Source organism: Liolophura sinensis, chromosome 8, assembly GCF_032854445.1.
Source record: "Liolophura sinensis isolate JHLJ2023 chromosome 8, CUHK_Ljap_v2, whole genome shotgun sequence".
Taxonomy (NCBI): domain Eukaryota; kingdom Metazoa; phylum Mollusca; class Polyplacophora; order Chitonida; family Chitonidae; genus Liolophura; species Liolophura sinensis.
The window spans coordinates 53,839,502-53,864,018 of NC_088302.1; the positions used below are offsets into that span (position 1 = coordinate 53,839,502).

At 39.8% G+C, this 24,517-nt stretch overlaps 1 protein-coding gene across 2 annotated transcripts in view; it reads left to right on the forward strand.

Moving 5' to 3' along the window:
• Nucleotides 1–278: 278 nt before the first annotated feature.
• Nucleotides 279–24,517, forward strand: part of LOC135473738 (uncharacterized) — a 65,146-nt gene continuing 40,907 nt past the window's right edge. Inside the window, exon 1 of one of the 2 annotated variants that reach the window (XR_010444596.1) lies at nt 279–395. The gene's annotated coding sequence lies outside the window, so the exon portion shown is untranslated. The remainder of the gene's footprint in view (nt 396–24,517) is intronic. The other variant, XM_064753612.1, reaches the window with a different exon arrangement.

The window sequence follows — 24,517 nt, forward strand, 5'->3', positions numbered from 1 at the left end:
GCCTGATGCAGTACGTTATAGATCATATTAAAACCAGTGCGATGAGAAAGAGGTTAATGATGTTAGATCTTTGAGGTCACCTTGCAAATCCCAGCTTGTCAATCCATAGTTGTTTATCATTTCTCGCGCAGCCTTCACGCTGTCTATGCAAACACGTAACCCGTTATCTATCACACCCAGACTAATTAATGGTTTAACGTACAGATCGTTAAGATTCGTGATGTACCCTTTTTCTGATGGCATTGTCTGTTCCCTTCGACAACGTGCTGTACAGGATCGTACTGTAGCGAATGCTACTGTGCTGGTGGCTGCTGTACAGAATAATACTGTGCTAGATACTGCGTACTGTACTGTTCTGCACTGTACCAAAGACACCATAATACTGAGGTAAAGAGGTAAGCATCTAAGGAGGAGACTGTTCTTTAAATGGCATATAAAAGTTAAACAAGTACCACTGCCTTACGTGGAAATCTGGAATTCCCTCGCTGCGCTTGATGCCAGCAAACTTGGTTAAATGCTGCGAATCCAACTCTTACTACAGTAGCTGCGTTTTAATGTCAGGGCGCTTACTGTGGTTTCCTCGAACGGTTTCCTCCCGCCATACACCTTGCCTGATGCTGTTGTGTATATAGGGGGAACAGTCGCGAGTACGGCCAAAAAAAAATAATTAGGCACAAAGTAAAGAGAACTTAAGTCTTTATTCATTAAAATGAATTGTACCATCTGTTACCAGCAATCGTTCCACTGCAGAAGTAAAGCACCACCTGCATTTGTTGTGAAGGCATTTGCCAGCGATCACTTAACTCCCTAATGAAACTCGTAAATGAAACATGTCAAGAGACATTGTCGTTGAAATTGATAATCGGATTTTGTAACGTACAATAATAAGAGTATATTGACGTTATTATTGAGAAAGACAAGTTAGTAGAACGTATTGTCACAGTTTATCAAATGAATCGCTTGTATGAGATTTATTAACCCTGTGATACCTTTGTCTTTTTAATTGCCATACGCAGCTCTGTAACTCACTCTGTCTCTTTGTCGGCATGTCAAATTGTGTTGCCTTTTAGTCTGCGCTAATCATCTAGCGAGGCATCTGAACGAAAATCAGCTATTGGAAACTTGCAACTTGTCTGTACACGCATGCATTTCAACTGATTATAAATTGTCAATGCTGAATGCAAACATGAACTACTATCATTTAAACTGACCTTTACAGTTTTTTAATTTGTCGGTCATGATAAAGGTCAGTTCTCGATAAATTTAAATTTGTCATAAACTCAGCATGAAGACCAAATGCTTTCGGCCTATTTACCTAATTTCAATCAGTTGCATCTACAGGAATGCGAAGCAGAATTCGACGGAAATGTGGACATGATGAACATTGATTAATTATGCAGGGCTTGCTGTTAATTATTTAGCTCATCAATCGGTAGGCTTGGGAAAACTGCGGCCCGCAAAATGCCAGGGGTCACCCGTGCATGCAGAGCAGTGATAAGCTTCAATGTGCATAGAATGATAACAATCAGCATGTGGTCTCTGGCTGTTCACAACACAAGCTGTCGTACCATCGTAAGCAACTTACGCACAGAAAAAGGCCGATATAAAATGCACTCATATATAAACAGACACATGTGATCAAAATGATGCAATGCAGCTAACCGCATTTGCACTTCACCTTGGATCTAATTACATAAACCTGGCTTATCAAAGGAATTTTTATTTATGCAGATTAAAGGCTTTAAGGCTTTATATAAACAATGGACTCATAGCCTTTTCGAAAGAAATATGACTGTTTTTGATACATTGTTAATTAATGTAGACAGCTGACACAAATTGACAGCAAATAATAATAAAAAACCATGACAACATGCCTCTTTTGTAATATTTGTGTTGGTCAATTGTTAAGACAACATCCTGTTGCTGAGAAGCTTATGTCTTACAGAGTAGAATAATTTAAGCCTCATTTGGGTCTTAAACCCGCATCCTTAGATGCCTGTTTTAACAATTCTGTACAACTGTCCATTTCCGTTTTATATTAAATCCCAACCCAGCCGACATTGTACATGGCAGCGTCACTGCTAAGTTACCATCCAAGGCAAAGAGTTACAGTGGGTGAGTTCGGTCAAGGTCATTCTGCTCTATAACTCATTCAAGATTTACAGGACGTAATACATTTTTTAAAGAGCCTATATTTTCTGGGCCTTATCCGTATTCCTTTGGAGTTCTGAATGACTTAGCGGCCATTACAGTTCCTCGACTCACATTAAGTGTTCTTTCTTTAATATTCCGTGTATTTTAATGACGTCACCCGATATCGTGTGGTTTTTTCACATAACCCTCTGTGTAACCTACGATGCCATCCATTACCTCTTAGTCCCCCCCCCCCCCACACAAATTGCAGGCTTTTCTTCTGGTATAGCTTCATTCCCAGCCTGGCAATCTTTCGTGAATATTTTCTTTTTCCTCCACTTATATGGATCGTCCAATATCGTGCACAGTTTACCAGAATTATGCTCTAAGACAACCGTCACTTCACTCTCAACAATTATCCGGATATCTGAGTGTCTAAACCTTGAATGTGTATAATGCACGTGACTTCTTCATTTACTTTATTATATGACAGAAAACTTTACTTTGACTTTACGTATTTTATATAACCAATGGACTTATAGCCTTTTTTTTGGCTCGGACTTCTATCTTTGTTTTCGGTCATACATGTGGGTGTTATGTACGAGGGTAAATGAACCAAGGCGAGTAGCGTTCACCCAGCGCTTGTGATGTTACAAACGTCTTCTGCGTTCACAAACAACTACTTAACGCCCTCCGACTCAAAGAGGCAAACCTTCATAGTACTCTACGGCCGGTCTATTTTTATACGGTTGTAACATTCTAAGACCCTGCTAAGATTTTTTTCGACTCTCTTCATTTGTCAGCGCTGCAAGATAGTTCAGATAGAGTGAAGAGAGTTCCGCTTTTCGAGGGGCTCTTTTGGGAGTTTCCTGGCTGCGTCCTCGACTAAGCGTGGCCACCAACTTGTACATTACAATCGATATGGCCTACCGTCTCGTTAAGTTCAAGGGGAAACCAATCTATTCCCGCCCGCCCGCCAGCCATGGCTTGGGCTTCCGCTATTTGTCTGCTCGAAATCCTCCAGTACAGTTCTGTGTATACCAATGGTTTAGAGATACCCTACACAATTCCCTTCTCGTCAACCTAATGCATTTAACAATGTCATTATTTAGCGCAAGATCAATATTGGAATGTGGGAATGAGGCGTGCGAACTGACGACTCCCCCGGGGAGGGCGGACCCCTGACTAACAGACACAGGGGATCTAACGCCATGAGAGTAACCCCTCCACATGTGATCACCGGTACTGCGCCCACCAAAACAATTGGTGTGTCAATAATCGTTATTATGTCTAGAGATTCTGATGATGTGATGATCCAAGCATATAGCTCACGTGATGTCAGGTTTTCTCAATGTCACATGGTCTTTAAACGTCACCTTCCACTACAAAAATGGCAGTTTAGAAACTATTGCTAGACGGTTCATAGACACAATACGACTGAAAGATGCCGATCGTATAGTTTTATTGATAGAAACAGTTGATAACTGACAACACATTACCATATAATTGAGATGGTTTGTTGTTATGACACAATTTCATTGAAGTACGACGTTTAACCCCAAGCACTTGCTCACGAAAGAGTGTCTTCACATTACCATCAGGATGGCTAAGTACAGGATTTAAGGGGACCTTGCTGGGTCACATGATTAACTGCTCGCTGCGACTGTCAGGACCTTGACCAATGAGGTCGCGTGTTCGAATCAAGGTCACGCTTGTTTGTTTCGTCAAAATGTTTGTCATGCTCTTGGGGGAGTTTCCTCCACCCATAGACCTGACCAAGGTCATGTAATTGCAAACCTCCTGAGTATGGAGATGAAGACCACTCATACCACCGAGTGAATGGACACACGAGATAGCACGCCTTTACAAAACGCCTGTAACACGCTTGAGGAGTTGAACTCGAGGGTGAGGATTTGAAATGATGAAGTAAGGCTTCATTACAAATCAAAGATACGTCGCCATTTGTTGCACACTTTGGTAAAACTGACGAATAAATTAACTGATTGCTAAACATAAACAGACCGTGGCATTTGGCTGAGCGACGTGTTGAATTTTTGTCGAGAGAAGAATCCGTAGATATCGTGTAAATTGTAATCTGTTTGCAAAACTTTGATTCATCAGTCTGTTAATAGTGGTCTTCATTCTTTCTGTCGTAAACAGACCATGCATCGCCCAGTCTCTCGTGAGCTTCCCGATAGATCAATGTACATGTAAATACGACTTGATCAGGTTGAGTTACTGCGATGTGTGGGAAAGTCCGTAACTATATCAAGATACAATTATAAGCAATTAGGATCTTCCAGTGTATCGGCGATTAGGTATGCTGTTAGGGCTTTTGTAGAAGGTTTATGCATCTGCAGTTATATTATGCCCGCCATATCTTTCCGGCTTATATAGATCCGTGCTGATCAGCCATGTAGCAATCCACTGTGTATGTTAGGCTTCTCGATGCGTGCTTGGTATTATTACGCTGTGTGTTTGTCTGCAAACCGTTTTCTACATTTGCCACAACTGGGATTTAAATATCAATTAAGGTTATATAGTTAATGGGCCAAGACTCAAAATGTCATATGTTAGTACCACCCAGAGTGGCAAGATCTCCTTGCTATGTCTAAGTTGGTACATGTCTTTAGTTCATGTTTTGATATAATAGCCCTCGCAGATGGGTAGCTTTGTATGAGTTTTATGATCCCTTAATATAAACATATTTATTGTTCAATGTGCTAAGTCGTGTATTGCCAACAGTCATACAATAACAGCGCTATTTGAATTCTACCTACGAATTTAAAAGATGAAGCTGTAACTTCCTCGCTTGGGGTTCAGATTGAAGGGGATAGTGCAACGACTGGTTGACTCGTATCAGTATTACGTCTTACTTGCCGCCGGGCTGTGCCGTGTTTCCACCCACTATAATACTGGCTGCCGTCGTGAAATAAGTAAAATACTCTTGGGTACGGCGTAAAACACCAATCAAATAAAGAGATAAATAAAAAAATAAATACTTGACGTCGGTAAGGCGTCTCAGTGAAGCAGCACTAGATTAAAGAGCGGCGGAAATCCGTCCTGCAACAAGGAGGCACATTATATGCACTCTAAGGATTCCTTCGTCGTTATATGACTGAAAAGTTGTTAAGTACGACGTTAAACCTCAAGCACTTACTCACTCACTTTCAAACATAATGGCTGATTTGTAAATTCAAGATTGCATTTTAGCCCTATCCGGGTTGGGAGAGGGGTGGGCTACAGGGACCAGAAGGACTGCATCAGCAGTTTTCTTTGCTGCCACAAAATGACAGAAGGCATAAATGTTTTGTAACATTTTAGGGCATTCTAGCATGGTTGTGTTAACAATTAACAGTTGACTTCTGGTCCAAATATCCAAATGGTAAATTCCAAATGGCACTCACTAGGGGTCTTTTCATGATTCCAAATACCAAAGAAAACAGCAAGACTTTTCATTATTTCAGAGGGACATTCACACTCTCATTCAGGGGATGCCAAGGCTGTTTAATCAGCATCTTGCTCCTTAATTTGGTGTCTTTATTGCATGGTGGCTTTAATTACGGAGCCTTAGGTGTTTGAAGTGATTGATTCATTGTGCGATCAAGCTGTCTGGAGAAAGGAGAAGATATCTCTTCTCTTCCACAGAACAAAGTAAAGTGATTCATCCAACTCACTCTGAAACATTACTGTTTGTGGACGTTTGACCTTGAAGTTAAATGTGTCAAGCGTTTGATTTAGAAGGGAACATTCCTTATAAGAAGAGTTTTTCATTGTACGTTTTCATTAACTCCCATAGTCTGTTTGTGGTGATTATGGATTAACGCTGGTATTTCTTGAGGAAGACTCCTGTTTTGTGCAATCTAGAGCTTCTAATGCACGATTGCAGCATCGAGATCCATCTTGTGTAGGGCAAAACGTCAAGTTTTGGGATTACTGTTCTAAGTCTGCTCTCTGCTGCCATCTGCACCAAGCTAAGCAAACTGGATAGGAGACTCGTTCTGGTTTCGTTCATTAGAGAACAACTGCATCTGCATGATAATCCTTGAAACATCTTTGTATGTTTTACTACTGGGAGAGATTACGTGCACAATTTCATCTCTAAAGAGCGAATATCTTGAGATCTATAAAACAACGTTTTCGGTGGTATGCTCTGGAAATAGTTGATGTATCCCTACAAAATCTACCGGTAATGGTTACAGGTTAATCACAAGCACCTTTAGATAGTACAATCAGTTTTTTGTAATAGTGAAGATGTTACTGAACCAGCAATCACGCTACTTTTTTTGAATTTGGCTGTGTTCAAATCCTTTTGTCTGATGTGCATCGCTCGTTGTAGAATCTTTCGCGAACCTAGTCTTCTCGAGATATCCAGGTTCAGAGCCATCATCAAAACAATGAATGATGCCTGCCTGCTCCATTTGCAAAGTGGTGTCTTCATCAACGAATGATATATCCATTAAGAAATAATCTGCTTTAGGGTCTATTGAGTTAATATATTTATGGCTCATAGTACCGGACATTTAAATCACAGGTAAGGAAATGGCACGAACGTTTACTTACCTGAGCTTATCTACCTTAACTCATCGTAATAATGGGTGTAAATAAAAGAAGTGCACAGCTGGGCATATAAACTAGTAATAAACTGTTATCAACCTAGCTGAAAACCTTGCAAATCTTACATGAAAATTGTACAGCCCAGCTGAATATTCAGCTAATAGCGTACATGAAATACAGACAAAATATGGCCCGCTATATTTTTTTGCTTCAAAAACAGTGCAAACCACCCTTTTAAATTGGTTTTATTATATTATTAACTGAGAGCCCACCATATATATACGTTTCTCTTGCTTTTTGTAATCTACGCAATGCCTCATAAGGTAATTTTTCACTTTATTAAAATGTGTCATAGAGCTACCATTGCAGAAAGGCTATCATGTCTTAATTTACTTCTACTGACCCTATAAACATGTTAGTACCAATTAGGTTTGGCCACCTCAGGTGGTACCAATATCATGTCTTGTCCATGGACTAATAACACAATAACTGTACTTTATGTATTGGTTATACCACAAAGCTGTGTTGTACTTCCGAGAAATGTCAGCTGGGCAGCGTTCGAATTCAATCAAACTCCCCAATCAACCACATTTCATTTATACCTTGAGTAGCGTAGCTTTATATTCAAAGAATATGTAAAATCGAACAATTGCACTTGATATTATGTTGTGTTATGTTGTGCTTCCATCTGTATTGGGTTCGGTATTTCGATGCATTCAAAACTATTGGGGTTGAGAAATTCTGGAAAACCCTTGTGCAAACCAACGCTCCCTATCAGGTATCTGGGCAGCCTCCTGACGCAAGGCTGCAGTCATCCAAACCAAAGAGAAACACATATGACTGGAAGATGCCAAAACTGGCAAAGACTACTGGTTGGCACTGATACAGCCTCTTTACGACTCCGCTAGCAAGGTCCTCTGTGTACACGATTCCTAATAATTTCCATACACTGTACTTCGTAATGCCAGTATACTGTGTTCACCGATTAAATACATGCTGTGTTGCATTGTGTCAATATATTAAGCTAAGTTGTGTCAAAATACTATGCTGTATTATGTCAATATATTAAGCTAAGTTGTGTCAACCGACGCTGCAGTTTTGTGTTTAGACTTACCCTGTTGTCGTGAGTGTATCTATGTATATATGTAAACGTTGTTGTACTGTTAATGTAAACGCTGTTTACATCCTGCTCAGTGTCTGTCCATCCCTCATGGTGTTGTACTGTTAAAGTGAACTCTGTTTACATCCTTCCTGCCCAGTGTCTGTCCAGCCCTCATGGTGTTGTACTGTTAATGTGAACGCTGTTTACACCCTGCCCAGTGTCTGTTCATCCCTCATGGCGTTGTGCTGTTCATGTGAACGCTGTTTACATCCTGCCCAGTGTCTCTTCATCTCTCATGGCGTTGTCCTGTTAAAGTGAGCGCTGTTTACATCCTGCCCAGTGTCTGTCTATCATTCATGGCGTGGTACTGTTCATGTGAACGTTGTTTACATCCTCTCCAGTGTCTGTCCATCCCTCATGGCGTTGTACTGTTAATGTGAACGTTGTTTACATCCTGCCCAGTGTCTGTCTATCATTCATGGCGTGGTACTGTTCATGTGAACGTTGTTTACATCCTCTCCAGTGTCTGTCCATCCCTCATGGCGTTGTACTGTTAATGTGAACGTTGTTTACATCCTGCCCAGTGTCTGTCCATCCCTCATGGTGTTGTACTGTTAATGTGAACGTTGTTTACATCCTGCCCAGTGTCTGTCCATCCCTCATGGTGTTGTACTGTTAATGTGAACGTTGTTTACATCCTGCCCAGTGTCTGTCCATCCCTCATGGTGTTTTAGGTATGGTATATTCTTTCTTGGCAGAAGCCTTAAACACTAACTAATTCGACAGCGTGAAATTGGATTTTGCTATGATGGATGGCGTCTTGATAAAACATCGGCGAGAACGTGAGTCTGCGTTATCTCTGTCACAGACCGCCCAAAATAAAAAATCTTAAAGCAGGTCAGCGTTACTTACAGATCGAGAGAACACCAACGAATGCCTCCATCTCTTTCTATTGCCAGTATATATATCCTTGAATCTATCATTTTTGCGATTGATAGACTGATTTTCTGATTGAATGATTACATGGTATATTCTGGATAATTTTGGCTGGACAAGACGGAATATTCTTTGATCGATGGGTGAAATAGGTGTCTAAATTAGTTTGTCTAATTCAATTCATTCTAATGGATTATTTAGTTAGTGAAATGGTAATTATCCTCATCTGATTTCCGTGATCGGTGGAAACGTCCGCTGGTAGATTTTTTTCTTATTTTCGGTTTTTTATATTGATCGGTAGATTTTTTATCCGGATGAAACCAATGGCCACTGTATATTCCATCTAAATCCTTTGGAAGTTTGTAATAGACTGCTGAGAAACATCGACCGCCTGCATTATCTGATGTTTCTGGACATATTCCACGAAGAGTTTCCAATCATTTAGCTCGCCAAAGAGCCACCTTCTTCATACGAGCTGCCAAGAAAGAATGTCTGTATTCCCAGCTCAGTATGTGTGGCTAAATGTATATAACAGGTGCTGAGGTTATTGGGTAGATCAACTCGCTCCACACCGCGTTGTATTGTTTAGTGTAGGTCCACTAAAGACGGGGCGCCGAGTGAAGACATCATCCCGGTGAGTCAGGCCTGACCTTTACGTACTCCCGCAAAACAATAAAAACAATAACGGCTGCAAAGGCGTCACCAAGTGAACCCGGTTACGAGGAAAACTGGGAATAGCTCAAGGTAGCGGCCATGCAGCAAGCTGAAGGAGCAGCAAATGGAATCAGCGAATGGGGGAGCCTTGAGGTTAATGAGAAGTTAGGCGGTAAATATCGGTCAAATTTTGCCATTTCCTCCAGTCTAATTGATGGCCATCCCCCCTTCCTACCCCCCCTCCACCACCACTTCCTCAACTTAATCTTTCTCCCCATATTTCTATACATCTGCCTCTCTATACCAACACTACAACGGAGCAACAGCAAAGCATGGACTCTTAATTTCTGTATTCACTGATTGATGGTAAGTTCGGTAAGCATATATAAATCTCACAGTGCAGTATAAGCAATGTACACGTGTTATTTATGTTACGTAACAGAGTACCGAAAGTCGGGTGTGGAGAATCGCCCAGGCTCATAACTATCGTCTTATATAACGTAATTACGCAAGTTGTCTCGCATAACACGGGGATTCGCCAGACAGAAAATATGTTGGCTTACATTAATCTTCTGGAGTAAATTTTTAGAAAGACTGTGTTCATGATCAGCACATGGTTATGTTATTAACACGGCATAGCCACGTCATAGCAGAAAACTCAGTCCTAATTACGACACAGCCAAGAGATAATCAGCAGATGATGAGTTACAGCCGCACGACATAACCGGGCCATCAAAGTCATAATCACTACATGTTCGTACAAAAAACAATATTTTTTTAACAGAGAAATATATCCTCATACAAGATTCGTGTTAACAACCCTTATTTTGGAGTCTTCGAAAGGAAATCTTTTGCCAACTTTTTTTTTGGCCTTGAGGCCAACTTAAATATGATTTATTTATTATTTGGATGGATATTTGTTTTATTTATCTGTTCATTTAGCTGCTGTTTATGTCTCGGTGAAAATTTTGTTTCATTTATACATTTAAGTTTATTTTTAGAAAAAGCCGTACATTTTTGTAACTGACATATAGATCCCGTCAATTACGTAAGCGACTTTCTGGTGCGAAAGATTGGTAAAACATACAAGAGTTGAATTGGTGGCCGTGGTTTCATGTCAAACATGATCTCCTCCTGTATTTCTTTCTTTCTCCCTCTCTCTCCTCCTCATAGTATCTCTCTCTCGGCTATTCACTGACATTTGCCACAGCTGAGCTCTGGTTGCCTGGGACATACAGGTGCAGGCATGTACAAGTCATAGTCAGTTATTCCACGGGCGCATGCGCCAAGCAGAGACCAAGCCGGTGCTGTAAGCTGAGGTTTATTAAAAGCGGAGTTTGTATTGATAATCCATCTTATCATACCCATTGATTGTACGTTTAACAATAGGCCTATGGTAAACAGCTGGTCCCACATAGTTGGTTACCGTAAATAATACAGGTTAGCAGCTGACATTCGGACACATATAGTCGTTAATACGCACACCTTTGTGGAAAGACTCAGCGTTAATAACGTCACAATGCGCTTATACAGAATGCATATATTGCGTATCAGTTCTACTTAGACTAATTCAGGAATGAAACTTTATTACACCATTGTGTAAGCAGAAAATATTGACAATGTTTGGGAGTGGATTCACATAAATTTATTAAAAATTTGAAGTAAAATCTTTCAACAGTCACCTATTATTAGTTATTTTTAGGATGCTGCTTGATATTAATGCTAAACAGTGATTTCAACTGAACCGTAGTAAAGCCAAATCCTCAGTGTAATCATGCCTTTGTGGATTCTCATGATTTCTTCCGAAATAAAATCAATGGCCGAAATGTTTTAAAAATATATAAAACAACAGCAACAACAACAACCTACCTAAAATGGTAAAGATACACATCAGTAAGGTAAAGATACACATGGCAGTAACTTGCAAGGGAGCAAAAATATTCAATATTGAACTGTCACTTAATTGATTTTCTTCCAAGAAAGAAGTTAAAGCTATGACCGAGGGACGAAATGAACGATGGTGAGTTTCACGTATGCAAATGAGCATTTCCGCCTTACTATTTTTTCACTGACATTTGATCATGTATATAAACACATGTATACAAAAGCCTGTGTGGTTGTTTTTTGATGAATCAAGATGAAACTGATCTGCATTTTTGCAACCTGGTGCCAATCTATCCCTGTAAGTGGTAAACTCAAATAAACTATATTAAGTCACTAGACAAAGCATTGCTTATGGATTTACAACTTCTTGGTTTATTGTCACGACGTTTCGATGCAGATACTATCATCGTTATCAAGCGTGGTATCATCGTTCTCATCGTTGCACTTGATAACGATGCTAGTATCTGCATTGAAACGTAGTGACAATAAACCAAGAAGTTGTAAATCCATAAGCAATGCCTTGTCTAGTGTACTTCCGTGCCAACTTCTAAATGGCACTAAAACAAGTTATATTAAGTCAATAGGCCGAAGGCTTAACATGATAGGGGGTCGGTGGGAGTAAGAGTAAGGCATCTCTTTCCACTAAATAGTCCGCTGAACAAATGTGGTGTCTGGATATTAAATTTTCCTCACCATAATGTCATTGAGATTCCATGCTTTAGCGTTAACATTAAGTCAGAATGGAGAACCGTCATGTTCAAATGTTATATAACTGGGTTATACATGATGTGAGATCACATATTACAAACTTTCGTCATTACTTACGTTTCGCTAGATGTCCTATTTAGATGTACACGTTTGTGAAAATGACTAATATATATGATGATATAGATATTACCAGTAATGCGGAGAGATATGCATATAGCAATTAGTGCGATTAAGACTTTGATAATCTGCCAAATCGCTTTTATAAGCGCTCTATTTTAGATGAGATTGGTTTGTCCAGCCTTGGCATATATAGCTACCGAATGTATGTCTGCTGTTCATAATGCTAGTATTAATACTCAGTATGGTCGTAAGTTACGCAGTCAGTGGCTTTACTGTCACTAGATATAAACAGTTGGCTTGGAGATTTAAAAATAGGTCACTATAAATCGTTACCTACATAAAGCAGCCATTAATTAAGACGAGAAGATGTCGGTTGATTTAACAAAGAACTCATTATAAACTTTATATTAATGGACTTGTCGATAATCCATTGATCTGTCATACATAATTAGTCTATTTGGATACAAATTCGTGCCAGAACATCGGTGAATTTCTTTACTTTTTATACATATACAAAAATGAAGTGAACTGTGCCCTCCGACTTTCCAAACGAAGATGTCTGTAAACAGAAGAAACCTCATCGGGAAGTTTAATACAAGTCAAATCAAAAACCCTGTTCACTTCCTTGAGCAACCAATGCAACATTGTCAATCTGGCGTCAGCGGCTAGACCTTGTAGTCCCGGGAATGATGAAAAAATGATGCACAAGAAAGAAAGTATAGGGCATTAGTACAAGCAAAGCTCAGCATGACAAAAATCATTAAAGCCAGAAAATGGGAAACTCCCGATTCCTATATTTATTTTTGTTTCCAGCACGTACACGTTCACATATCAAAGTACCAGTACGGTATGGGTTAATTAATAAAACACAGCTGGGCTGAAAGTAAATACATCGGTTCGGTGGCCATCGGGTTTTATGTATCCAATCTTTTTATATATTCACAGATCGGTTATTTCACAGAAACCCTTAAACTCAGGTTGTACCGAACTCTTATTAAATTCATGCATTCGCCCCACAGGCATTCGCCGCTAGATCGACATGAAAATATTAACATAGAGAATGAGATTGTACTGCGCACTATATTGGCAGAGTGAGGGGGAAACTACTTTAAATTACTCAGAGAGAATATGTTACATTAACAGAATTGCATACATTGCAGCATTAGTGACAGAAAATAAGGTGTTACTTAGGATTACTGAGACAGAGAATAACCTTCAACTTTGTACTGGTGGCACAGAATAAGGCACCAGATGACACTACTGTCACAGAACAAGACACTGCATAAATTGCAGCATTAGTGACAGAAAATAAGGTGTTACTTAGGATTATTGAGACAGAGAATAACCTTCAACTTTGTATTGGTGGCACAGAATAAGACACCAGATGGCACTACTGTCACAGAACATGACACTGTATAAATTGCAGCATTAGTGACAGATAATAAGGTGTTACTTAGGATTACTGAGACAGAGAATAACCTTCAACTTTGTACTGGTGGCACAGAATAAGACACCGGATGGCACTACTGTCACAGAACATGACACTGCATAAATTGCAGCTTTAGTGACAGAAAATAAGGTGTTACTTAGGATTACTGAGACAGAGAATAACCTTCAACTTTGTACTGGTGGCACAGAATAAGACACCAGATGGCACTACTGTCATAGAACAAGACACTATATACATTGCAGCATTAGTGACAGAAAATAAGGTGTTACTTAGGATTACTGAGACAGAGAATAACCTTCAACTTTGTACTGGTGGCACAGAATAAGGCACCAGATGACACTACTGTCACAGAACAAGACACTGCATAAATTGCAGCATTAGTGACAGAAAATAAGGTGTTACTTAGGATTATTGAGACAGAGAATAACCTTCAACTTTGTATTGGTGGCACAGAATAAGACACCAAATGGCACTACTGTCACAGAACATGACACTGCATACATTGCAGCATTATTGACAGAAAATAAGGTGTTACTTAGCATTATTGACAGAAAATAAGGTGTTACTTAGCATTAGTGACAGAGAGAGTAATGTGACACTCGATGTTGGTGGCACAGAATAAGACACCAGCTGGCACTACTGTCACAGAATAAGACGCCATGTGGCATGACTGCACGTTGCAGAAGGTAAGTTAAGCCACTTTACACAACTGTTCTACATAGTAAGTTGCTATTACTATCAGTAATGACGAATAACGAGATGCTAATTGGCATCGCTGATTCAGATAATAAAGGGCTTCTTGGTATTACCGTCAGAGACAATATGGTGGTACCTGGCGTTACTGACACAAAGAATAAGATGCTTCTTTTCATTACAGTCACTGAATTAAACTCTACATGGCATTACTGACACAGATATTGCCCTGGAGCCGAGCATTGGCAGCCAGAAGGGACAGCCTCTGTGACAATGTGATTTTAATTAGGCTGATGGTAACCTAAACCGTCACATCATTATACTTGACCGGCGGCTGCCAAGACACACAGGGCTCCTGTCGAGAAGGGAGATAACAAAGATTACACCTATGACGTCATTATAAAGGGTATGCCGTGACTTAATGTTGGGAGCCGACTCAACCTTTGTGATCACAGAATACCGTGAATTTTGATAGAGAGCGCTTGGAGGTTGGGGAGCGGAGTTTCTCAATCGATCTCATCGCACAGAGATTACGTTGTGGAAAGGCTTTCTTCATCTCACTCGATCTCGGCTCAAGCGAGGAGAAATCGTTCTGAGTATTGGAGACGACAAATGAACGGTTTGGCCAAAATGATTTTTCTTTTCTCGGTCCGTTGAGAGTTGCGGTCTTTGACGTCACCGGCCCTTACCACCCAGCACGGCCGCCCCAGACGTCTACATCCAGGCTAAGCCGTAACTGCAGAGAATAATCCCTTCTCAGGTCACATGGATCTTACGAAATATTAAAAAAAAACGTTTGCTGCTGGACGCCCCGTCTTAGTTCTTCAAAAATAACTGTTCCATGTATAGAGTTTGTCTGAGTTCTGAAGGGAGTGTTACCTAAGAATATTTCTTGAATGCTCTCATACCTGACGGCCCTGACCGTCTCACTTCGACCCCTGTCTTACCGGGCAGTCTTGATCGCCTCCATTCGATCCCTCTCTTAAAAGGCGGACCTCACTTCGATCCCTGGTTTACCGTCTCTCTTTGACCCATCTCTTACGGGGCGGTCATCACCGCCTCACTTTGATCCCTTTCTTACCAGACAGCCCTCACCGCTTCACTTTGATCCCTCTCTTACCGGACGGTCCTCACCCGTTAATCCGCACAGCTTCACTTTGACCCCTGTCCCCTTCGCCTGACATTGATCCCTGTCTTACCGGACATTCTTTACCATCTCACTTCGATCCCCGGACGGTCCTTACCCTTACTTTGATCCCTGCCTCACCGCCTCACTTTGATCTCTGTCTTACCTGACGTTGCTCAGTCAACAGTCTTCACCGCCTCACTTTGATCCCTATCTTACGGGAAGGTGCTCAACCGACAATCCTCAGTCACCATTGATCCCTGTCTTACCGGACGGTTCTCATCGCCCCACTTTTGATCCCTGTCTCACGGAAAGGTGCTCACCCAACAGTCCTCGCCGCCTAACTTTGATCCTCGGGACGGTGCTTACCCGACAATCTTTGATCGCTGTCTGCAGAAGTTCAAAAAAATGTAGAGTACATTAAAAGATGCTCTTAGAATTGGTTAACTCTTGGCAGAGGTACAATCATAGATACCGTTCGTATCACTACCTGCGTCAGCCTCCCGATATTTGACAGCTTCTGGGATGTGCTCTGGTAATGATCAGCGTAACATAGCTGGAAACACAGTATTTATAGAGGCTCAGCTTCCCAAAATACACTTGTGATGTAACAAATTTGACAGATGCAGTAAATATTATATTACTACATGGAATCTCATCGTAATGCATTTGCGTGTAATAAAATTAAGGTAAATATTGGATGTGGAATCCATCGAAATGCGTGACTGCACGGTGAGAGACTAGGGTCCCTGGAGATGAATGTGTAACGGGGAAACTACATCGGTGGTACGTATGGTTACTTGGCTGACCACCCCACAGGCACAAAGATATTCGTGGTCATTTTGACTGGTCAGTTTGGTATATAGCTCTGTACTGCAGACAAATTGTCTCTTACTCACCAACAAAAGTTGTTGAAAATATTTTCCTAATGCGTCATTTCGCCTCATCAACGAACAGTATGCGCTATATGCGTTGAAAATATGCGTTGTGAAAGTTATGGGCTAATGCGAGCAGATCTGTTTCTACCACCTATGATCCATTCTGCCTCCGCTATTGTGCTAATGGATTATCACTGTTGCCAATTCGTGTCTCAGATGAAGTATTTCACTTACATGAAACCATAGTGGCTGGTGAGTTTCTTAGCATAATACAACACTAATAAATTTTATTCTATCTCTTGTAGCTATTTAATCTCAAAATAGTATCGTTTTTTGGTTCGATGAAGTAGTGTAATAAAAGACAATGTAGTCTATTCGCTAAGTGTAAGCTTTTTTACTGAATGGACTTTGTTCTAAGCCATGAGTTGCAGCTGTAGAAAGACGGATTTCTCCTCTCGACTATTGTCCACCCTGCTATATTTTTTTGAATAATTGCTATGATTATGGTAATAAAGCGTTGGTCTTGAAATTAAGCTCAAAACATTAAAAATTAGAAAAGGTTTTCTAATTCCATTGATTGTCGCTTAACACCATACTAGAGTATGTTTAACAAACAAGATGGCGCCGTTGGCCGCTTCATGTCCCACGGCCGCGCATGCAGTGAGAGCGGGGAATGCACATCCAACATATCCATGTTAAGAACACATGTAAGTAATAACTTGAAATATATATGGTTAATGAACATTCCCTACATGTTGCTAACCATGGTGCAAATATTGGTATACATTTTTTACAAGACTTTTTAAAAAAAATTTACATGCACTGTAACAATTCTATTTTACAAATCATAAAAAATAATCAATAATACATACAGAGGCTATAAGTAAATAGGTGGGTATAAAATGTAATTAATGGTTTTGCGTTAGAATCTGTTCTGTACCGAGTATATTGTATTTGTCGTTAGTGAGAATGTATCTGTCTTTAGTGAGAATGTATCTGTCTTTAGTGAGATTATAATCTTTTCCCAGTGGTTACTAGTATTCCTGAATTTAGCATTGAAGTCAGCTCGGTAACGTCAATAATCTCAATTCTCAACAGGAAGAAAAGAACCATTTCCATCAAATTTGTGGCCTCCAAGGTTCAAAGCCATTGCCTTCGCTATTGGGAGAACATGGAGTATATGGCACACCCACGTTTTCCCACACGTAATCTGCATGTGATTAAATCGATGAAAAAAGCTTCAGTTTAGTGGCGTCTTGACTATTTCAGTTGATTCCGCTTCTAACCGTTTTCTGTTAGCATTCATGAGCGTATTCGGTAACGAATTGCTGAAGCGCTTCCTGCCCCAGCCGACAGTTCACCACACAAGGCCATATTTATAGACGGCTCCGACTTATATTCTTTCATTTCTTGGAACCCCAGACAAACCTATGATCTCTTCTGCTACTCATCGTGTCGTCTGCACTATCCATCTTTATCACACCGATGTGGCTGTCTGTAGGAATTCAAATGTATATATTGTACTAGCCCATCCCAAGCATAATGTTCATCTCCTGCTTGTGCGGGAATGATGAATACCTATGTTTGTTTGGTATTTCAAGACTCAAGAATGCGTATTTGGTACAGTACTCATTTTTCTATTTTCTTGACGTTCATCTACTTTAGCAAAAACAAACTTACACAGAGTACATGTAAGTCACGAATGAAAGCAGAGATGATTCACTCGTACGAACTTGTATTCAAAGTTTAAATAGGCGTGCAATATAGAAACGATAACTTTGAGGGTACTGAGCTCTCCACTACTTTTTGAACGTTCAGACATATACCGACAACGTCTCCGTTTCCCCACACCTAAATAGTGGAGTTTTTATAGGTGAAATATTTTTGAGTACGTCGAAAAACAGCAATCATCATATGAATAAATAAATAAAGAAAACCAAAGACCTAAATACGTTTACTAAACGTTTTTCCACAACATACTCCCAGAATCGAAATGCTCTTATCACTCATTAGTCTAATTTCGTGACTCTTCGTTAGACATATCCCCCTACTTTTGAGACGTTCCTTTGGTACTCACATGTCAACACTTAAAATGTATGAATATTTCATTTATTTATTTATTTCACAGATGTTTTACGCCGACGACTGTCCGCAGGTTCGCCTATTTTAAGACGCCCATTTGATACTCACACTCCAAATGTTCATTTGGTACTCATCCGCATACTTTATTGACACTGAGTTAGTACCCCCATTACTGCTGAGATTTCCCTTTGATATTCACACGTCTGTATTAAGAATATTTATTTTCTCTACCTCCTTGAAGCTCAGTTTTCCTTTGAGATTTCCCTTTGGTCCTCACACGTCTATATTAAGAATATTCACTTGTTTGTCTTTACGCTGAGTTAGCACCCCTGCTTTTATGTTTGAGATTTCCCTTTGATACTCACACGTCTATATTAAGAATATTCATTTGTCTACCTTCTTGTCGCTCAGCTAGTGCCCCTCATTATATTTTTGAGATTTCCCTTTGATCCTCACACGTCTATATTAAGAATATTCATTTGTCTACCTTCATGACGCTGAGTTAGTACCCATGTCCTTACTTTTGAGATTTCCCTTTGATACTCACACGTCTATATTAGGAATATTCGTTTGTTTAACTTCTTTACGCTGAGCTAGTACCCCTTCCTTTACTTTTGAAATTTCCCTTTGATAATCCCACGTCTATATTAAGAAAACTCATTTGTCTACCTTCATGACGCTGAGCTAGTACCCATCCTTTTACGTTTGAAATTTCCCTTTCGTAATCCCACGTCTATATTAAGAATATTCATTTGTCTACCTTCTTTGCGCTGACCTAGAGCCCCTCCTTTTACGTTTGAGATTTACCTTTGATACTCACACGTCTATATTAAGAATATTCATTTGTCTACCTCCTCGTCGCTTAGTTAGTACCCGTACGTCTATTTTGAGCTATCCTTTTGTAATTACTAACATTAAGCTACAATGGTATTCACCCATTTCTGATGGACGCATTTAATTCTTACAAGGAAGCTGCTTAGATCGCTTGGTCTCAACATAAATGCGGGATGCACTGGCAAATTTTCAACAAACGAACTCAGGGCATGAAGAAAAGCATAACGAAAGACATAATGAAAGAAAGAATTATTTTTATGTTTTGTGTTTAGTTTCGCCGCAGTTTTGCCTGTATAAGTTTGTCTTATAAGGATTGTTCTAATTTCCTCTGATTTGATTATATCTTAGTGAGTGCGTCGGTCCTGTAAGCCGGGTTTGGTTTGCGAATCCACATCTGTGGCTGTTGCATGGATAAGAGACGCAGGCAATATTGATCAAATTGACCAAATTGTTATTTGGTTCGGTTCGACGATTTTTTTTTTTATTATTTATTTTTTTTTATACCAACTTGAGCCTAAACCGGTTTTTATCGGTAAGATTGATGAAAACACTGATGAAAGCGCGTTCAGTAATCACGATATACAATGGCGCCCCACTGTTGTAAGGGATGAGAAGTATATATTTGCCCCACTTCAGACGGCCTTGATTTGCCAAAAATAGGAAATATTACCAAAATGGACATCTTCATATGGCCAGCCATTATACTGGTTTACAAAGTTAAAAGAAATCGTCAAAGAAATTCATATTGTTCAGAACTAACATCTAAAACTCGTTGTGTATAAAACAACCTTTCGAAGAGCAGAATCGCAGACTTTAAAAACTCATACTTGTTGCTGCCATACTTGAGAGGCTGGAACATTATTTTGTCTTTGTGTTATTCAGATTACTAATTCTATTGTTACTGTTATTCTAATTACTATTTTCTAATAAAAACTGCTGTTATGTGATTTATTGTCTGTGTATTATTCAAATTACTAATTGTTTCTGTTATTGTTATTCTATTTACTACTTAAAAAAACTGATGTATGTGTGTTATTTAGATTACTAACTGTTACTGTTATTCTAATTACAAAATCAATGATCGAGTACTTAGTTTCCTAGCTGCAAAGTGAACAGCTGTATATGCTCATGAACCATCATATATGCGAGGAAATTAAGCGCGTATAAATGTAGAATGATAAAAAAACTTGTTTACACCATAATTATTGCTTTTGTTCGATTTTTTCCAATTCAGTCTTGAAGGATGGTATATATTGCGCCAGCAATAACCCACGGTTACACGTGACACGTTTTTCTTTGATTTTCACCCAAATCTTCCAGCCCTGTAAATATGAATCTAAGATGCTCTTCTAAACTTAATTTATGCATGGCCTTTGCAATATGATTGGACTTCAATCACATATACTGTTGAACAAATTTGAGATTTTCGATTAATCCTTCGAACAGTAAAATGCATTCCGTTGCTAACGTTTCCCAGTATAAAATATTACAGTAGCGACCACAGTGTGATAGTTGGCAAACGGTCACACATATTACCAGTGGATTCTGGCCTGTTTTCAGTTTATCTCAGTCAGCCTTTCTCTTCGACTGTCAATGTTTATGCTTAGAGCGTACACGTCCCAGGGCGCCATACTTTGAGCAGAACGAGTACAAAAATGCAGTGATATTGAACGAGATTCTATTAGACGCCATCGGTTTAGGATGACTCAAAATGTTGTGATATACAATCACATTAAAACATGTTTCCAAGTCAAACCACCTCTCTTTTTTTATCAATGCAATTAATTCAATTTTAACGCCGTATCGCAGTCATACTTACGAATGAAGGAACCGAGCGTATTCGTAATAAACCATCTACTTTTGACTAATAGGCTAGATACTTAAACTACCGATTTAAAGCCGTAGATAAACTACCCTCAGCTGGGTTCGAGCCTGCGATCTGTTAGGTCTTCCATGATGCACGGCATATTATTTACTTATCTGATTTTTACTTAACGACAGATTAACGACATGATGACAACACATTAAAATGATAGCTCATCTGGAAAGAATAAATTTTACTGTCTCGCATATGCTCAACGAAGAAGGCCGCAATATACAAGCCTATTATCTTACTAGATAACTTTTATTCACGACTGAGGGCGGAAGTGGCTGGTGAAAGAGATAAAAAAAACATAACGTGGAGTTGCATTCTACAGTGTTATACTTGAAGCAACTTACTTTAGAATTATTTCTTTGGCGTCCATGAAATCCAGTCGCTCATCACTTGAGCTTATTCTTGTATAGCCTGTCATCCACTCATCAACGGTCGAAAATAAGCTGAAGCAGTGTATGATTATGCAAATCTTCGCTTGATGTTTAAACAAAGAGAGTAAGCCCCTTTACAAGGGCACTGTTACTGGGCACAGGTTCCAGTAATAGGTGTATATATAACCAAGGCGTCAGAAAAGAGTGGAAAGTAAGACCTAGATTGTAGGAAAGTTGCCATCAGAGGGATTCTTGGGATGATGCTTTTCACCTGAGCATGCCTACGTAAGACATTAAGTCTATGTGACATTCTTGGCCGTGCACTGCATGTACAGCCTCCCCGCCCTACTCGCTCCCAGGCGAACAACTGAATGCCATTAAGCATTGAATCCTTCCGTCCAAGTTCTTAAGGAATAGAACCCTGCAAGATCTAATAAATTAAGGATGATTTTATCTTATTTATGGCAGGTTATGGCCGCTTTTCATGCATCCATTATAGTGAACACTAAATGGCTTTGTGTAGTTATATGCTCATCTTGCTATATATGTTCATCTTGCTTAATTGCAGAGAAAATACGCCACTGCTCCAGCGAACAAAATTTCTGTAAAACGTTATATTTTCATTTCTTTATTTTTTTTATAACATTATAATAATCATTTCTATCAAATTATTGTATAGGAGCAGTGAAAATTCAACGTATTCAATAACGACCTACATTCAAGGACAGGAGTTTACATGCACCCTCCTGTCATAAGGATATATCACAACTTATGGGAAATCGTATTTAATCGGTCTTTAATCAAAATATGAATATCACTTTCGTGCAATCTGTTCATATATCCAACGTGGGTAACAGATGCAACACGATTGGTATTAGGCCAATGGCGTTGGTATTAACGACGTCTGGCGAAGAAAATCCATACTAAGTGCAAGTTCAGGTTTGTAGACGTGTTGTGAAGGGTGGAGTTAGCCCTTAATTGAAAAATTACTCTCATTAAAAGTCAATAAAGTTCATTATCTGGCTTTTATGAGACTGCATCTGATACCATGGTCTTACTATAGTGTTCAAAACTATAAGTCTGCAAAAAATACTTTTTCCGTACTGTGGGAGGAATAAGTCTGATATAGATATATATAGTGGCCTTACTGTGGTGTGCGGGAGATATACTATGACGTGCGGGGGAATAATCCAGCAATAGATACAATGGTCTTACTGTGGTGTTCGGGAGATATACTGTGATGTGCGGGAGAATAATCCAGCAATAGATACAATGGTCTAACTGTGGTGTTCGGGAGATATACTGTGAGCTGCGGAAAAATGGTCTTAAAAGTGGTGTTCGGAAGATATACTGTGATTTGCGGAAAAATAAGCTAGCAATAGATACAATGGTCTTACTGTGGTGTGCGGGAGATATGCTGTGATCTGCGGAAAATAAGCCAGCAATAGTGTTATGTAAACAACTGCCGTCAGCTTCTAAATTTAACTTGCCACTGTTTACATATGCCGAGTTCAGGGCCTGCTGTCTGCCTCTGCCTTAGAATGTTCCAGAATACCCTCAGTTCGGGGCCTGTTTGCTTACAACAAGTGTTCAAGAATTTTCTTATTCTAGAAAATTCCACCAGTCTGTATAAGACCTATGAAAGCAGGTTAAAGGGGGAGAAAGGAGAATTATTGAGAGTTTTGGATGCTTTCGCTGTGTGTTACTTTAGTAGGCCTTTTGTGCTGAATTTTGGTGTCTTTATAGCCTCTGTCTTTGTTATATCCTATCTCCACAGAGCACTTGTTGAGTCTGAACTTGTATATTTAATTTGTGCTCTTGTGTACACAGTGCTGATTAGTACACGGACCCTGTCTGTGGAATTTTGTCTATATTTCGTCATACACTCAGCTATACTGTGGATTTTCCCTCTTATGAACATTGCCTCTGTGCAATTTTTAAGCATTGTGGAGTATATGCGCCCGTTTGGACTTGACACCGTTGTACATGTAAGTACTTTAGTATTTGTATAGATACTGCTATCCTTTCTTGTTAAACTTAAGTACTTTCGTATTTGTAAAAGTCTTGTTATCTTTTCTTGTTAAACCTAATAAATTGTTGTAAAATAAAATCTGCTGGTTTTGGTTACTTTTTTGTGCGGCTAAACTGTCGTGTATTTCGAACAAGCCATCTCTTTATAATACAGAAAGTTTGGGTCGTAACAATAGATACAATGGTCTTACTGTGGTGTGCGGGAGATATACTGTGATGTGCCGGAGAATAAGCCAGCAATAGATACAATGGTCTTACTGTGGTGTGCGGGAGAATAAGCCAGCAATAGACGCAATGGTCTTACTGTGGTGTGCGGGAGATATACTGTGATGCACGGGAGAATAAGCCAGCAATAGATATAATGGTCTTACTGTGGAGTGCGGGAGATATACTGTGATGTGCGGGAGAATAAGCCAGCAATAGACGCAATGGTCTTACTGTGGAGTGCGGGAGATATACTGTGATGTGTGGGAGAATAAGCAAGCAATAGACGCAATGGTCTTACTGTGGTGTGCGGAAGATATACTGTGATGTGTGGGAGAATAAGCCAGCAATAGATACAATGGTCTTACTGTGGTGTACGGGAGAATAAGCCAGCAATAGACGCAATGGCCTTACTGTGGTGTGCGGGAGATATACTGTGATGTGCGGGAGAATAAGCCAGCAATAGATACAATGGTCTTACTGTGGTGTACGGGAGAATAAGCAAGCAATAGACGCAATGGTCTTACTGTGGTGTGCGGGAGATATACTGTGATGTGCGGGAGAATAAGCCAGCAATAGACGCAATGGTCTTACTGTGGAGTGCGGGAGATATACTGTGATGTGCGGGAGAATAAGCCAGCAATAGACGCAATGGTCTTACTGTGGAGTGCGGGAGATATACTGTGATGTGCGGGAGAATAAGCAAGCAATAGACGCAATGGTCTTACTGTGGTGTGTGGGAGATATACTGTGATGTACCGCAGAATAATTGTGGAATATATACAGCAGTCTTGCTGTGGTGTGTGGGAGAAAGAGTTTGCAATAGATGCAAGGGTCTCATGGTGGTGTGCAGGAGAAGTGGCGTTACTGTGGTGTGT